Source organism: Schistocerca piceifrons, chromosome 1 (assembly GCF_021461385.2).
Source record: "Schistocerca piceifrons isolate TAMUIC-IGC-003096 chromosome 1, iqSchPice1.1, whole genome shotgun sequence".
In the NCBI taxonomy this organism is placed as follows: Eukaryota; Metazoa; Arthropoda; class Insecta; order Orthoptera; family Acrididae; genus Schistocerca; species Schistocerca piceifrons.
Window position 1 is genome coordinate 1,069,572,278 of NC_060138.1, and position 14,940 is coordinate 1,069,587,217.

The 14,940-nt window shown below is 44.1% G+C and overlaps 1 non-coding gene across 1 annotated transcript; it reads right to left on the reverse strand.

Annotated features, from left to right (window-relative positions):
• Positions 1–8,809: 8,809 nt before the first annotated feature.
• On the reverse strand, positions 8,810–8,883 carry Trnat-agu. The gene has a single exon. It is a non-coding gene; the product is annotated as a tRNA-Thr (tRNA).
• Positions 8,884–14,940: the final 6,057 nt, after the last annotated feature.

Consider the following 14,940-nt stretch of genomic DNA (forward strand, 5'->3'; position numbering starts at 1 on the left):
CATGTGCATTTAACTCACACAGGTCACTTATCAAGTCATTTGCTGCAGTACAATGACATGAGCAGTTTCGCACACTATATGTACTGGATTACGTCGAAAAATCCAGACGTCAGTACAACGATGATGTTTGAAAGGTGAAGTTTTAGGACGAGGAAGTTTGACTAACCAGATCATTTGCGACAACAGCGATTTAAGACCTAAAAAATTATGAGGGAAATTTTAACTACGAATTCTCTTTTTCCTTTTGCACAGTTTCGCTGTTAATGAAGAAGTTCTTGAAGATCTACAAACAGTGCAACGTAACATTTCAAGAAAGTGGGACGAAACATATTATTCTCTGTAACCGATACGGACAACGAGACATTCTGGGTTATAAATTACAAATGAATTTGCGACGCTTACCGGGAGGAAAGTGTCTTTCTTAAAGATTTTTGTGGACGCTAAATGCATTCTAACACAAATAAAGAATTATCGAATGGGTCGGAAATCAATAGATGTGATACAAATGTTTACAATTCCAGAAAAAAATGTATGATTTATTCAAGAGAAAGCTTCACAAACTGAGAAAGTCAATAATGCGTTGGGCTACCTCTGGACCTTGCGGGCTTTCTAAAATAAAATAATGAAATGATGTTGGTGTGGTGAATGAAATGAGGTGGCCCTCAACTACGTACCCTGCAACTCAGAGTTGCAATATTAAAGTTTTGGCTGGTTTCGTTATCTAGGGGCTGGGATACGTAGTTGCCACATTACAGGCCAAATACTGCTGAGACTACAGTATACGATAAGAATTCACACATGAATCGAATGGTCGAAGGTTTCTACCACTCGGCAATCGCGAATTATGAATGTAACATATAAGTTTATAAATGAAAGATTGCAATCAAACAAAATCTGCAGTTACTATCTTAACGACTTTAAATGATGAGTACGATAGTAGAAGTACTTTTGAGAATGCGGTATATTTCTGCAAAACACATTCGTGTCGATCGTCCAGCAATTAAATAAAATGTAAGTTGAATAACAGGGAAACAATAGATTCCTACTTCACGTAATTAGTTATGAACAACAACATAGCAAGCGAGATATTCACTTCTGAACGCATGCTACGTCTTCACTGCAGAAGCCACAGAAATCAGACAAGAGCACAGGTCGGCACTCCAAAATATTTCTGTCTCTCGCGACCACGCGCAAACTGCTCCACTGTCCAAGTCTTTCCGCCGTCTGTCCCTCCGTCGCGCCGTCACGTCCAGCACCTCCCGTGTCTTGTGCCATACCCTCCAGAACTCCCCCGTGTCCTCTCTGGAAACTATGCTCCTCCCCAACTTCCACACTTCCCTCTTAGTAACGAGCGCTGTGATTAGCTAGAGCGCTCCCTCCATGTCTCCAAGCCAACGTGCACTCACAAACATATTGGAATTCATACGATATACTGGATTTACGTTTAAATAACTTGAAATTTAGTAAATATTCCTACGACTGGACCGTAAACACGCTCTAACACACATTATTAAATACATAAAAAAAATTAAACAAACATAGATCAAAGGAATACCAACAAAAGGTAGGCCAGTAGCCTAATATCTCTCTGCTTTCTAAATCACAGTAAATATTCAGCCAATTTCTTCATGATTAGTATATATCGGATGTAAACGAAGACGTAGATAAATAAATATATTTATAAGCATGCTGCTACTGTTTCTTCGTGTAACTGTGGAGTACTTATGGCCTGATGCGATCGATAGTAATCGGCCACTTTGACCTCCAATAACTCATGTACTATTTACATGCCTGTAATTAAAACCAATTTAAGTTTACGGTAATACCTTTCTAAAGACACGTAGATCGACGAAATAGGATGAGCCGTTTAGATTTTGGAAATTCGTTGCTGGGTGTTACTTGTATAATTTATCGTTAGATACTAAACTTTAAACTAATAAATATATTGGAAATTTGATTACACCATCAGAATCGTCGTGCAAATAATGGTAATGTACATGTTTCTTTTTGAGGTATCACGATTCATATGGCTACAATGAATTTCTATACGAACTGTGAAATGTCTGCCATTAAGGTTTCACAAAGTCCGCCATCTTTGGCACTCCCAGCATGTCTCCTTCATCGACACAGAGTCGCAATAGAAGTCCCAGCTACGCGTCTGGACCATGCGCTGGGGCTACCCCTCTCGTCTGGCTAACGTTCACCACCACGTGTTTGCTGCCGGGCACCTGCTGGCCGAGCGGCCCGTGCGGCCACGCCAACTCCGAACATTTTTCAGGGCGTCACTATTCGCCCGTTACCTCACAACCTTGCGTGACATGACATTGACATTGATTGATACTGTTATTGGATGTCCGGCGACCTTGCTGGCCAAGGTCGTGTTTGCCAAGTACGAAGAGGTGCAGCAGATGACAACCGAAGGGTTCCTGCTATGAAAAAAATAGCACTCCAGGCCATCAGTATTGGTTGTCAGGCCATGTGGCAGACGATAACAGGTTGGTATCTTACGGCTGTCCAGGACGTCTCCAGACACATCTTCAGCCTGAAATCTCATTGCAGTATAATTGTCTTCAGTGATGAATCCCACTTCGAACTACACCACTGGCCATTAAAATTGCTACACCACGAAGATGACGTGCTACAGACGCAAAATTTAACCGACAGGAAGAAGATGCTGTGACATGCAAATGATTAGCTTTTCAGAGCATTCACACAACGTTGGCGCCGGTGGCAGCACCTACAATGTGCTGACATGACGAAAGTTTCCAACCGATTTCTCATACACAAACAGCAGTTGATCGCGTTGGCTGTTGAAACGTTGTTGTGATGTCTCGTGTAAGGAGGAGAAATGTGTACCATCACGTTTCCGACTTTGATAAAGGTCGGATTGTAACCTATCGCGATTGCGGTTTATCGTATCGCGACATTGGTGCTCGCGTTGGTCGAGATCCAATGACTGTTAGCAGTATATGGAATCGGTGGGTTCAGGAGGGTAAAACGGAACGCTGTGCTGGATCCAACGGGCTCGTATCACTAGCAGTCCAGATGACAGGCATCTCATCCGCGTGGCTGCAACGGATCGTGCAGCCACGTCTCGATCCCTGAGTCAACAGATGGGGACGTTTGTAAGACAACAACCATCTGCACGAACAGCTCGACGACGTTTGCAGCAGCATGGACTATCAGCTCGGAGACCATGGCTGCGGTTACCCTTGACGCTGCATCACAGACGGGAGCACCTGTGATGGTGTACTCAACGACGAACCTGGGTGCACGAATGGCAAAACGTCATTTTTTTGGGATGAATCCAGATTCTGTTTACAGCATCACGATGGCCCCATCCGTGTTTGGCGACACCGCGGTGAACGCACATTGGGAGCGTGTATTCGTCATCGCCATACTGGCGTATCACCCGGCGTGATGGTATGGGATGCCATTGGTTACAAGTCTCGGTCACCTCTTTTTCGCATTGACGGCACTTTGAACAGTAGACGATACATTTCAGATGTGTTACGACCCATGGCTCTACCCTTCATTCGATCCCTGCGAAACCCTACATTTCAGCAGGATAATGCACGACCGTATGTTGCAGGTCCTTTACGGGCCTTTCTGGATACAGAAAATGTTCGACTGCTGCCCTGGCCAGCAGATTCTCCAGGTCTCTCACCAACTGAAAACGTCTGGTCAATGGGGGCAGAGCAGCTGACTCGTCACAATACGCGAGTCACTACCCTTCTTGATGAACTGTGGTATCGTGTTGAAGCTGCATGGGCAGCTGTACCTGTACACGCCATTCAAGCTCTGTTTGACTCAATGCCCATGCGTATCAAGGCCGTTATTACGGCCAGAGGTGGTTATTCTTGGTACTGATTTCTCGTGATCTATGTACCCAAATTGCGTGAAAATGTGAATACATGTCAGTTCTAGTATAATATATTTGTTCAATGAATACTCGTTTATCATCAGCATTTCTTCTTGGTGTAGCAATTTTAATGGCCATTAGTGTAGTTCCGATGACCAGTGAAGATGTGTTTGGAGACGCCCCGTGGTACGGTGGGATACCGACGTGAATGTCACCCGTCATAAGGCTCGACAGACAGGAGTGTTTGTCGGAGGTGCCATTTCTTTTCATAGCAGAACCCCTTTGGTTGTCATATGCGGCACTCTTACAGCACACCAAAACGTCGACCATACTCTACGGTCCGTTTTGTTACCATCTGCGGCAACTCATCCTGGGCTGATATTTGAAAAAAATAGTACCCATCCGCACATGACGAGAGTTGCTACTGCTTGTCTTCGTGCTTGGCAAACCCAAGTTTTGCCAGGAAGTTCACCGGATCTCTCTCCAGTTGAAAGAAATTTGGAGCATTTTGCGGAGGGCTCTTCATTCGGCTCAGGATTTTGACTATTTAATGCGGTCAATTTCTACAGAAATTGGCATATTTCTCAGGATGATATCCAACAAACAGTGCCAAATGAATATTTGTGAAGCTCTTTCTCTTGAACATGTTATCCAATTTTTCTGAAATTGTAACCATTTGTTTGCTTGTACATATATACCACATCTACCGATTTCCGTCCCAATCCAGTAATTTCTTCTAAGAGCTCGTTTCTTTCTTTTTTTTGCCTTAGAGGGCGTATAATATCTTCAAAAGTGACGATAGAAATCGGCTTGATGATGTAGCCATGTAAAGTGAAATAGGGAGAAATTGAAAGTGACACAGATCACACATAAACAGAACACTGCATGAAGTTCAGTTAAAGAATGAGTCATCCTTCGAAGTCATGCTTTCAGATTTCTGTTAGTTTCTCTGGCACCGACGTAGTTATATTACAATCTGCCATTTTACACTCTACAGTTCGAAGCCCTCTAGCGCTAGAGTGTTGCAGCTTGGGTCAGCGAAGCGGGTAAGTCGACATGTAATAACTCGGCCGATATTGAGAACAGAATAAAAGATTCGGAAGCGCTAATTTTCAGAATGTCCTTTTGGAATGTGCCAGTCAACTGGTAGTAGGCTAACCTCATATGCTCATGCTGCGACTGTGGATTTTAATTGTGTACTCCCTTTTTTATGTACGAAACGCTTCCACCATCTTTTGTTACCTGACTTCAAATTGATGTTTATATCTAATCCTCCCATTCCATTTCTCTCGAACTAGATGCTCTTGTTTTCAGAGAACAGTGCAGACACTGTCATTGTCCAATATTCAGCAGTCTCAAAGAGACATGGCGTGTCACCTGCTAGCGTTGCAAGCAAATGTGGCGTAAAGGATAGTGTATAGGGGCGGCACAGGTGAATGGGCAAACATTCTAGAGACGATTCGGGTTGCAAGTTGGTAAGTCTACCAACGTAAGCGATGTTGTCATAGGGAGAGTCTTATGGCCTAGTGCCTAGGAACTAGTATCTCGGAAACAGCAAAGAAGGTCGGTTATTTGCGCTCTGCTGCCGTGAGTATCCATGGTCAGTGGCTGAAGGACGGTGAAACCACAAGGAGCCGACAAGGTGTAGAACATCAAAGCCTCACCACAAAATGTATAGGATGGAGGTCTGTCCTCTTTGTAAAGCAGGAGAGACGACGATCTGTGGCAGATCTGACGACGGAATGCGACGCTAGTGCAGACACAAGTGTTTTGGAGTACACAGTTCAGAGCACATTCTTGTAAAAGATTCTCAACCGCAGACGACCACAATATGATCCGATGTTGATGTAGCAACATCGTAACTTATGAGTGCAGTGGGCAGACGTTCACCGAAACTGGGCTATGGACCAGTGGAAATATCTTGCCTGGTCGGATGAATAATGTTTCTTGTTGCACCATGTCGATAGTCACATTTGGATACACCATCATCTGGGGGAACGGCAGCTTGAAACATGGGCAGGCCGGTGCGGACAGCATAGAGCTATGACGGACATTCATCTGGGGTCTCATGCAGTGTATTGGCCCCACAACTACTCTTTACTGCTTTAGCATTATTGCGGATCATCTTTATCCCTTAAAGCTTAATGTGACCCCCGCCAGTGATTACATCTTCCAGGTTGATTAATATCTGTGTAACAATACCTGATTGTGACAGAGTGGTTGAGGAGGATTATAATGAACTTACGTTGAAGATCTGGCCACCTAATCTTCGTGATCCGAATCCTATGTAACACATGTCGGACGTTATTTGGCTCTGCTTCCGCGCTCACAAACCTCCGACCCATAATTTACGGGAATTGCATGTCCTGTGCGTACACGTATGGTACAACATACTTGTAGAAACCTATCAAGGGTTTGTTCAATCCTTACCACCTTACCACGCAGAATCTCTGCCGTGTTGCGTTCCACAGCAAGTTGTTATAATGTTTTTTCTCGTCAGCGCATACTTAGACTCCATTCATCATAAGACAGTGTGTAAAGGATGACAATACCGCACCATACATAAGAGCTGCGACATCTGCAACAATCCGACGCCTCGCGTTCAATGTTATCACCCTCCATACTGTCCCGACTTGGCACCATCCTTTTTTCAACTGTTTCCGAAACTCAAAGGTTGGGATTGATTGGGGGGAAGAGACCAAACAGCGAGGTCATCGGTCTCATCGGATTATGGAAGGATGGGGAAGGACGTCAGCCGCGGCCTCTCAAAGGAACGATCAAGGCCTGAAGCGATTCAGGGAAATCACGGAAAACCTAAATTAGGGTGGCCGGACACGGGATTGAACAGTCGTCCTCCTGAATGCGAGTCCAGCGTGCTAACCATTGCGCTATCCCGCTCGGTGAAACTTAAAGAACACCTTTGGTAGTAATGAAGCCTTGCGAGCAGAGGTGAGGTTATGGTTCCGTCAACAAAATCAAACAGTCTACACTGGTGGTATCAAGAAACAGGTCTCTCGCTGTGAGAAATGTGTTCGTCGCCAGGGTGACTGTTGAGAAATAAATACGTAGAGATGGGGAATAAACATGTAGAATGTTAATAAAGTTTGTTTTATTCAAAAAGCTTTAAGAATTTTAACGTTACAAATGTGGAGGCGTTACTTTCCAACAAGACATTGTAGGTAAAGGGAGTGTGATTATTGTGAGAGGAATAATCTCAAAATGTTCTTTTCCTTTTTGTTGCACCGCCAACGATCTTAAACGCTTCCTCTCATTCCATTACTTGTTAGGTAATTGATTCACTTGTCACTGCTGGTGAAAATTATGGACCAAAGTAATATTTCTACTTTTGCAAGTACCGCTACTAATCACTATCATCGCCTCGGCACGTCTTCAACCACTTAGATATCGAATTTCCTCCCTGTAACCGCTGAGTGCGGGACCCTTGATCTAATCCGGCTAAGCGCTCGGCGCTTAGCTAATTACCGCCAAGTAATTAATGGACAAATGTTGCTACGTGCCCAAGTATCTACTGCGACCACGGCCCACAGGAGAGGTAGGCGACTGCCACACACAAACTGCTGTTCACAGAGGAAATGAGTTCTTCGAAATTAGTGAAATTTGCCTCGGGAGGATAATGTTATGTGGTCTTCGTGAAAGGATCGCTACTTCTCCACTTTAATCTGCAAATTAGCTTCGTTTCCTTCTCTTCCTGGGGTTAACGCCGTATTTCCTGCCATGTAACAACGTTTTAGAATGAGATACACTCATTTATGAACAAAGGAGACTCGAGTATCGATCTTGAAACATCAGCACCAATCCGTGTGTAGAAACGAAAGTAACTTTTAAACCACAGAGTTACTAAACCACAAAGTTACATCAAGTTCGTTGTATCAGAATACTTGGTTCAACGGCACGAGAGTAACGAAGGGCAATGATTGACGAAAACTTCAAAGGGGTTCCGGTGGCTAGGTGATAGGATGCCTTGACTGCTGTACTAATAATTATGTTGTTGTCGTGGTCTTCAGTCCAGAGACTGGTTTGATGCAGCTCTCCATGGTTATCATGTGCAAGCTTCTTCATCTCCCAGTACTTACTACAACCTACCTACTTAGTGTATTCATCTCTTGGTCTCCCTCTACGATTTTTACCCTCCACGCTGCCCTCCAATACTAAATTTGTGATCCCTTGATGCCTCAGAACATGTCCTACTAAACGATCCCTTCTTCTAGTCAAGTTAATCATAGATTTGTGATATTAATAATGTGGTTTAACGATTACATGGAAGGAAATAATGACCAGAGTACTTGATTCTTAAGCACAACACTTGCGGCGCAAAGAAAGGACATATGAAAAAATAATCGTTAAATACATACTTTTCGCTTCACTGGTAGCGAATGAGGTGAAATTTTCGTTTTATTGTCTTCCAAATGAACAGGATTCTAAATGTTTAAGTTCACAGTCAGTGTGTTACTTTGCTACATTGGTTACATACTTCAGAAGCAGATGTACGGTAGACGAGTTTAAAAGGGAGAGTCTGTGGACTAGAATGTTTTCCATATTGGTGTCTTGACGTGAATATAGCGTATGAAAGTTAATAAGTGAATTTTTTGCACTCACACTAATACAAAGAAGAGGCACTTCGTTAGAAATGCACTTCGACAAAAACAAAATTAAATAAGAGTCACTTCTAAGATTGTTTACTACATTATATACTGCTTACACTCTTCACAGAAAAATGAGAAAAACATAATATATCAAACAATAAAGGAGAGTGGTTGTATCACTGAACTGCGCTCACTGAGAACCGTGAAACACTGAAGAATGGACAACACTAATAACTATGTGATTTGAAGAAGGAGGGGAAGAGAAAGGAAAGGAAGGGGAAGGAATTCATGGTGCAATTTGCATTTGGACTTCATGTGGAGTCAGCGGTGGCGAGTGAAAATGTGTGCCAGACCGGGATTCGAACCCAGGATTCCTTGCTTACTAGGCAGGTGCGTTAGCCACTGCGCCATCCGGGCACAGAGTGTATCAAAATTTCGCGGACGTGTCTGGAGAACAGACACCACGTATTCATATAGCTGATTCGCCTCGATGGGCTGACTCCACAACCCTCACTGCGAATGCAGTCACTTTCGACCTCCTGCGCGGATCTCTAAGTAGCGAGCAAGGGCGATATGGACGGAGTTGCGGACAGGTGGCGCTGGGTGAGAACGTGGTTCGGCCAAGAGTCGTACCGAGATAATCTGCGCAACGTCCATAGACACTGTGTTTGAACGGTTAACGCACAAGGCAGCCCACATATGGCAGCACCACAACACTTCCCCACTACTCCCTAACTACCACATGCAGTCCCCTCCTTTGCATCCGACAGCGGAGAGATCCGCGGTACCGTGGGCAGGCCTCAATTAAGACCCCTACCCCCTGCCCCCTCTGACTCCGCCAATGGACGGATGTATAGTACCGATTATTCCTCCTCTCCCTTCACTTACAAAGTACATTACACTGTACATACGTTTCTCTGGTTTTTGCTAGTAAAATTATATCTGAATTTAAAGAAATGCTGGTCCGGCACACATTTTCAGTCGTCGCCGCTGACTCCGCTTAGAGTCCCGATACAGCTGACATCATGAATTCCTTCTCTTGCCTTTCCTTTCTCTCCCCCTCCACCTCCAAATCACGTAATTTGTAACACAGCTGCGAATTACGCGTGGTGTCTGTTCTTTCGTACAAGTCCGGAAAAACAGGCACCACGCATTCATAAAACACTCATAATGTTTAAAAAAAGATATGCTGCTGCACAGAGTTCAATAGCTCTCTTTCGAAGAGCAGCGTAATGTAGTTGTTAATATTACATACTGTCACAAAGGAACTTTTTATTGTAACAATATATGCATGTTTTGTATGCCAGTGGATAAGCTACTTGAGTGAGAAGTGGTGGTTCCAAGATCTGGAAAGCCGACAACTGTCGGAAGAGTGGTGTGCTGACCGCACGCCTCTCCGCACCACATCCAAATGGCCACTGGCAGAGGATGACACGGCGGTCGGTCGATATCGAGGGGGCGCCCATTTGGGCCAGAACGCGGAGGAAGGAGAATAGCATCGATCTCTATTACATTCTGCAGTGGAGACTGAGTTCTAAATCGTTCGTTGAACTAACAGGTACTGAATTCCGAAAGTTTGCTGTTGAAATTATTAGGACGCACGTTTCAGAAAGAATCACGCAACGTATTACTTCCCCGCTTTCCAGAGCTGATAAGAAATATTTCCCACGCACAGTTCACGAATGGAACACGGAACTGAAGAAATAGTATTTGCACCAGAAGTTCCCTCCCTCTTTTTCTTGTGCATCGGCCTAGGGTCGGCATGGTTATTAACGTATTTGGTACGGCTGATTTAAGGTGTGCTCAGATGCCCTTCCTATCGCCACCCTGTTACCCCGCGGGACGGAATATGTGTACGCCAACAACCTGCGTGTAGCGTTACACTTGTGAAAGTGAGCGAAAGTTTTCTGAAGGTTTGCGAAACGTGTAACTGAGGCGGGGCCAGCCCGCTTTTCACCTATTGGGATGTAGGAAACCTCGGAAAAACCGCATCCATGCCGGCCGGCGCACCGACCCACGTCGTTAAATGTCGGGCGGACTCCATCCGAAGCCGGCGCACCTCCCCGACCCAGAAGTGGAGCTATAACACGTAAGGCTATGTGGACGGGTACACCGTAAGGTGGTTTGCTGAGTATAGTTGCAGATGTAGAATCCAGGTCCGGCACAGAGATTTTAACTTGTCACATTCAACAAGACCAGCAAATACTCTGCTTAGAGCAACCGGAAAAAATGCTAAATAATATTCTTATCGAATTAGTACCTCATTAGGACTGGTAACAATACGTAACGTATTTCGATACGGCGGAATACTGAACATTGGATCGGATAACCATCGAATAATTAGTGAATCAAACCGCAGAGAAAGAGTTTTGCGGCATAACTTGGCTAAAAGAAAGAGGGCAGGAAAACTGTAGGTTAACTTTGAAAGACGTGCTTTCATTCCCATTCACTTTGCATGCCTTCCATATTAGTTCATTCTCATTCACTACGCTCGCCTGCCACATTTTATTTTTCTTTATTAATGAAGGTTACTAAAGAAATATAAAGTGTGGCAGGCGAGCGTAGCGAATGAGAATGAACTAATATGGGAGGCATTGCTATTTGGGGAGCAAAATAACTGATGATGGTCGAAGTAAAGAGGATATAAAATGTAGATTGGCAATGGCACGGAAAGCGTTTCTGAAAAAGGGAAATTTGTTAACATCGAGTATAGATTTAAGTGTCAGGAAGTCGTTTCTGAAAGTATTTTTATTGAGTGTAACCATGTATGGAAGTGAATCGTGGACGATAAATAGTTTAGACAAGAAGAGAATAGAAGCTTTCGAGATGTGGTGCTACAGAAGAAGATGGGTAGATCACATAACTAATGAGGAGGTATTGAACAGAATTGGGGAGAAGAGAAATTTGTGGCACTACTTGACTAGAAGAATGGATCGGTTGGTAGGGCATATTCTGAGGCATCAAGGGATCACCAATTTAGTACTGGAGGGCAGCGTGGAGGGTAAAAATCGTAGAGGGAGGCCAAGAGATGAATACACTAAACAGATTCAGAAGGATGTAGGTTGCAGAAAGGTACTGGGAGATGAAGAAGCTTGCACAGGATATAGTAGCGTGGAGAGCTGCATCAAACCAGTCTCTGGACTGAAGGCCACAACAACACAACAATGAAGGTTACATGTTCTTCTTTCCCCCTATAATGTGCGGTAGCATGCTTAAATTTCTAGGTAAATTGCGATGCTATTATCACACAGACTAGTGAGAGAGGACGGGAGCAGGATATTTATTTTATACGCAATTCAGCATCCTCTCTTCTGCATCCATGACGGCTTCCCTTTCCCGCCAGTACCGTTGCTTTCGTATTCGTGGGCTACCAGTCTGAATAGTGTGTAGAGGCCAAAGTTGTTCCTACCCTTAAACTCAGTATTTGTAGTGACAACTCTTGCTCACACATCTTTGTGTCGCAGAGGGGTCTCCGTGACGGTTCCCAAACCAATTTCTGGTGAATCACGACACATTTCACATCATAACAGTTACCTAGAGATTGATCAATGGAACACGTAACTGACTGACTAACTTCTGCTCTGTGTTCAGACTGCCAGCCAGAAAGGCAGCGAGTCCCACGGCAAGTCCGGTTTATGGATGTGCCAGTTCTCTGCCTAAACGGACCCTACTCTGCTCTAGGGACAAGGGAACGAAGGAAGTCTTCTTCGGTGGTTGGTCTTCGACTGTCGGAGTCGTCGCGAGTTATGCGGACCTCATGGGGATAAGCATGAGTGTTCTCAATGAGCACCAACTGCCCTTTGCTGCGATGCCCTTAGAGTATTAGGAGAGAGTATTAGGTAGCGAGCAATATTTTTCCATTTATGCTCGTATTTTTTCCAGAAAATTCATTGTTTCCTCAGCAATTATGGACTTGATTTCCGCCCGCTGTCCATTAAGTAGTGATACTACGCGAAGTCAGCCATTGTTCATGCGAGGGCTTATATTCCTGCTCTTGAGGTTGAAGTACCGCCTTTTAGCGTTTTTCATTTACTTTTTCATACAATGCGTGTGGAAATAAGAGTTCATAAACTCAGTTTTTACGAGAGAGACTTCTGGCGCTTTGTGCTACATCACGTAACCATGTGGCGAGTGGTTGGCTTTATACTCAAATTAACGCATAGCTATTGCTTGTATCTGCGGTAGTTCAATCTATTGCACGTGGGAGGCAAAGGCGCTTTTCTTACTCTGGTACAGACTTCTTAGTGAGTTTAATCTTCGTTGGTGATACACTCATTCCCATGTAGATATATAACTTAACCACAACCATCATATCCATTGATCCCTTCGCCCGTTACTTTTCTTACGCCATTGTGGATAGGCCGGGCTGCTGGCATAATAATTTTCCCAGATATATTAAAACCAATTGTAAGAGGACAGCTATGAGTACCATGCTAATGCGGCGTTTGTATAAGATTAAGCTTCTCTTTGTAACGAAATCGTTCCAAGTGCGAGTGTAACGGTACAGCTTCGAATTTCCATTTAACTTCTTGCTTGTTTTAGATCGTTTCTTTTTGCAGAAAAAAATGTAATAAAATTTAACATTGACTGAGATCTCCCATACAAATATCAAGTTTTGCAAGCCCCCTGGAGATGCTTTTTATGAGAAAATTAATTAATATTAATAGCTGGTTTTTGTAAGGTCGTACGGGTTCCGCCTTACGTTGCCAGAGAACTAATTCGTCTCTACGGACCGTTACGATCATTCGATCATCGCAACTACGCAACCTCAAACACACATATCAAAATTCTTCTCTTCAGCATAAGGGAAAAGTCGCGGTTTAATGCTAGCCACGAGTAAAAATCCACTCAATGTGGTGAAAGCAGGTGGACGTTTGTGAGTAGGCTGAGACGAAGGTTAAATGTAAATATGAATTTTTATAGAGGCGGTCTTCGTAGTCAGAAGCGTTAAACCACCAATTAAGATAAATCTGTATTGCCCATAGTAGCCATAGATTGGTCACTCAGCCCTTTTTTCTTTACCAGTGAATCAAGCTTTTAAAGTCTACTCAACGTCAGCGTCATTGCAGGCAGTAGCACACGCTCGACTGGGTAAGGGATGGGGCAAAAATTTGGCTGTGTCCTTTCGGAGGGAAACATGATTCAGGGGAAGTGGTTGCACTGGCATTTGAAACGCTATACTCTCGAATGCGAGACGAATGTGCTAATCACTGCACCACTTTCCTCTGTGTCTGAAAAGAAGGGAGGGTTGATGGAACTAAGGCATCAAAGAATAGCTAATTTGGCATCGAACATAGTATGTGTGGATGTACCCTCTGGTATACAGGGTGAGCAGGCTTTCTGAGTTAAGATGTAGCCATAGAATTTTTCCTTATTTTCAATATTGCGGAGATGCTGAGTCGCAGATAGCCACAACAAAAAGACTTTCACACTTAAAGCTTTCGGCCAATAGCCTTTGCCAATAATAGGCACATGTACACACACACACACACACACACATGCAAATGCAGCTCACACACACGACTGCAGTCTCAGGCAACTGAAACCACACTGTGAGCAGCAGCACCAGTGCATGATGGGAGTGGCGACTGGGTGGGGGTAAGTAGGAGGCTGGGGTGGGGAGGGGGATGGTGGACAGTGAAGTGCTGCAGGTTGGGTGGAGAGCGGGGGAGAGCTGGGAGGGGGGGGGGTTAGCGGAAAAGGAGAGAAATAAATAAAAAGATTGGGTGTGATGGTGGAATGACTACTGTTTAGTGCTGGAATGGGAGCAGGGATGCGCCTTGATGGGTGAGGACAGCAACTAACGAAGTTTGAGGCCAGGAGGGTTACAAGAATGTAGGATGTATTGCAGGGAAAGTTCTAACCTGCGCAGTTCAAAAAAGCTGTTGTTGGTGGGAAGGATCCATATGGCACAGGCTGTGAAGCAGTCATTGAAATGAAGGATATCATGTTTGGCAGTGTGTTCAGCAACAGGGTGGTCCACTTGTTTCTTGACCACAGTTTGTCGGTGGCCATTCATGCTGACAGAGAGCTTCTTGATTGTCATGTCTACATAGAATGCAGCAAAGTGGTTCCAGCTTAGCTTGTAGACTGCTTCACAAGAAGCTCTGTCTTTGATAGGATAGGTGATGTTAGTGACTGGACTGAATTAGGTGGTGGTGGAAGGATGTACGGGACAGGTCCTTGCATCTAGGTCTATTACAGGGATATGAGGCCTGATGTAAGGGATTGGGAGCAGGGTTGTGTAAGGATGGGCGAGTATATCGTATAGGTTCGGTGGACGGTGGAATTTCGAATTTACATTACACAGTCATATATTAATATGGCTACATGTGAATCTTTTACAGTTTTATTCGTGTGTTAACAATTCCTACCGATCACATTTTATGCATTACAAAATTATAAAGTCTTCTATGGAAAAGGAGTGGTCAATAAGAAACTTCTCCAGTTTGCTTTCAAATTTAACTTTCCTGA